This window comes from Bos indicus, chromosome 1 (genome assembly GCF_029378745.1).
Source record: "Bos indicus isolate NIAB-ARS_2022 breed Sahiwal x Tharparkar chromosome 1, NIAB-ARS_B.indTharparkar_mat_pri_1.0, whole genome shotgun sequence".
In the NCBI taxonomy this organism is placed as follows: domain Eukaryota; kingdom Metazoa; phylum Chordata; class Mammalia; order Artiodactyla; family Bovidae; genus Bos; species Bos indicus.
The window spans coordinates 54,027,093-54,030,587 of NC_091760.1; the positions used below are offsets into that span (position 1 = coordinate 54,027,093).

Genomic DNA, 3,495 nt, shown 5'->3' on the forward strand with positions numbered 1-3,495 from the left:
CCTCAAACTGCTGGGCAGGAGAATTTTTGTGTTCCTATCTGGTTGATTTTGTATTTGCTTCTACTTGTTTGCATTTTAAATATTGGCTTTAATTGTATCTATCATTTTGATCTTCTTGCAAAAACTAATTTTGCTTTGTGTTGTGTTTATGGTTAGATGGCATCACCGTCTCAATGGACATGATTTTGGGTAAACTCCGGGAGCTGCTGATGGACAGGGGGGCCTGGCGTGCTGCAGTCCATGGGCTTGCAAAGAGTTGGACACGACTGAGAGACTGAACTGAACTGAACTGTGTTTATGAAAACAGGCTTGTTTTTGAAAAGCACCACTTGCATACATTGTGTGCATTTAAGGGAAAGGTACTGTATTTTTAAAAAATTCTCTTCTTTATTTGATAGACCCAGGTATCAGTGCTCTCGCCCAATAAAACACCCATACCCCCCACCCCATGTGTCTCACACATACACATACACACACACACAATATCTAGATCCATCTTCATTTCTTGTTGACCTGGACAGTACCAATAACACACTGGTTCACCTTGGAGGCAAAGTGTAGGGAGTTGAGGGACTTGGAGACATTCTCTTCTAGGGGAGAAATGTTCACAAACATGAGTATCTTAGCACTGCCGCCCAGAGAGTTCTGCCCCAGGTAAGTGAGCTTGCTGTTACAGTAAGGCCCATGGGACTCCTTGTTGCTCAAGGCCATGGTGACCAGCCCCAGCGTGGACAGGCTGCTGTTAATGGCCTGTGTTTCCAGAAGGTGTTCCTGCTCCCCAGGGCCGAGGGATACGCCAGGGTCTAGCTGCTCGCTCCCAGCCAAGTCCACAAGGCTGAGGGGGGCTACGCACTGCAGGCCTCGGCCAGCATGCTCCCCAGAGATCTGCAGCTGGAACACACTGTGACTACATGACGAGCGCTCATTCTGGGCTCTACGAATGACAGCCCAGTTCTGGTAGGCTAGTCTCTTTCTCACAGGAGACTGGAACATAGCGCATATTGGTGACATTAAGCTCCTCGTTGCCTGTCCCTGCCTGGCGAATCACACATTCACCTCCCTGGCCCTTCCAGGTCCCAGTGGCCAGTAGGTCTCAGACAGTCTTGTTGTAGATCTCTAAGTAACTTGCCACAAAACTGTAGGTCCAGCCCTGGCCACTTAGTTCCTGGGCCACAGGAAAGAGGTGCCGCAGGGCCCAAGGGATCAGCCCCTTCATCTGGGGGTCTCCCCTAGGCCCACCCTCCATGGTGAAGGTCTTACCACTGCCTGTCTGGCCATAGGCAAAGATGCACACTGGATACCCACCCAGGGCTGACTGGACAAGCATGGAAATCTCCTCAAACACTTCATCCTGTCCACTCCCTGGTGGGAACACCTGGTCAAAGGAGAAGTCATGGTGGGTAGGGGCAGCTGGCGCCCCACTCAGGGTCCCACACTGCTCGTCAGACCAGGAGAGGCTGAGGTGGGTTGGAGGGTCAGAGGGCCCACAGGGGCCAGAGGGAAACTGGAGAAAGCCAGGGGATGGGTTGGACTCCCCTGGAAGGATGGGGCAGACCTGGCAGAACACACAGATGTTGCCTTTGAGTTCCTGCAGTTGGTTATGTAACCGCCGGCACTCCATCTCAAGCCCATGGAGATGTTCTTCCCACTCAGCCAGTGAGCCCTCCCAGACTGCAGCCTTCTGGCACAGAGAAGCCACCTCTGCTTGGCTGTCCGACAGAGAAGCTTCTGAGGTCTGCAGGCTCCTCTCCTGCTCTTCCAGCCAGGCAGCCAGTCCCCTCCACTCCTCCGAACATCTCAGCTGTTCTTTCTGGAGCCCTTGCACTAAGTCCTCCTTCGTGCCTATCCACTTTTCCAGCTCCAGGACCCGGGCACTCAGGTTCCCCAACTCCCATTGGCCTGCTCAGCCTGGGCCTGTACCTGGTCAACTCCAGTGTCCTGCACTCTGCCTCCAGGTCCAAGGCCTGTTGCTGGGCCTCCCTGAGCTGGTCCCACAGCTGTTGGTTCTCCTGGTCCAACATCTACTTCCTCTCACCATAGCATTTCAGCTCTGTGTTGAGGTCACATAACTGCCCCTTTAAGTCCCAGACTGGACATTTGGGTTTCTTCCCTTCCACCATGGGAGGGGCAGCTGTTGTTCTAGGCTTCTGGGCAAGAAGAGCAGGACCTGGCTTCTGAGTCTTCAGCACTGTGGCAACAGCTGTGGAACATCAGGGTCCTGGCTTCTTGGGAGCTTTGGGCACTGCAGTCTGGCCTTGTGTCTGTGGCACGGAGGTGAGGGCTGCTGCTCTGGGGTGGGTCGTGGCCACTCTGGTGCCCAGGCCTCCTGTTATTTTCTTCTCAGGCTTCAAGGCCTCCTCCATCTGGTCAGGCCTCCTCTTCAGCCTGCCTCCCAAGAGAGACAGCCGGGAAGGGGCCTTGGCCAGGGGTCTCTTCAGCTCTACGCTCCCCTTCACTTCCACCAATGGGGACCTCTGCTGTGGCTCCATGTCCAGCTTGGTGCTACTCACACTGGGCAAGTGCAATGAGGAGGACACAGAGCCGGGGCTCCCGGGACCCACGTTCGCTCAAGCGCTCGCGACACAAGGGTACGCACACTCCGTGCTCCTGAGCTGCCTGCCCCGTCTGTGTTTATAAACCAAGTGTTATTACTTGAAAGAAACATGGGTACCATCTGGCACAGATTTTCCTTTTGTTATTTATTTAAAAAAGAACCTAAGAAAAGAGATTAAGGGAGTTGTCCACAGTCATATAGATAATTAGTGGCAATCATTAAAATAATGACTGTAAAAATTGGATCATTTACCTCCCAAGTCAGAGCTTTTCCACTAAAGCATTCTTCCTCTATCTTATATGCTGAGCTTTTTTCCCTCCAATTTTTCCCTCAAAAATAAGGTTCATCACTTGTCTCATGATTAGTTCTTTCTTTTATCAGCCCTGGAAACTGTGGAAGAGAAGAATTTTCAGAAGCACTTAACTACCCAAGACCCAATCTCAGGGTGGGATGATTCTGAAGATGAAGTAAATGAACTCAGTCAACTTTTCTTTGCATTCTCATGAATAATTGCAAGGATGGGAACAGAGAGCAATGGCTTTGATTCAGGCTGCCTGGATTTTAGGCCTGGCTTAAGAAGATGTAAGACAATGGTCTCAACTCTTTGAGCGTTAGTTTTCTCATCTGAACACTCAGGAGTTTTATCTCTATGATTTCATATTTTTAGATGATTAAATACCTTTTCCAAGATAAAGGGAACATATGTTTATTGCAAAACAGATTTAAAAGTAGAGAACTGTATCAAAAAAAATAAATTAAATAATCATCCATAATGGAACTCAGAGATAATAACTGTTATGTATCTGAAGCATTCTTTTCAAATTTGTTTTCTATGATACTGATTAAAATTGAAGTAGCACTATATTTAGCTTTGAAGTTATTTAAATAGTTTACTTTTTTTTTTTTAATTTAAATTTATTTATTTCAATTGGAGGCTAATT

At 49.0% G+C, this 3,495-nt stretch overlaps 1 pseudogene; it reads right to left on the bottom strand.

The window, feature by feature from the left end:
• Positions 1 to 498: 498 nt before the first annotated feature.
• Positions 499 to 2,504, bottom strand: LOC109570628 (kinesin-like protein KIFC1 pseudogene; annotated as a pseudogene).
• Positions 2,505 to 3,495: the final 991 nt, after the last annotated feature.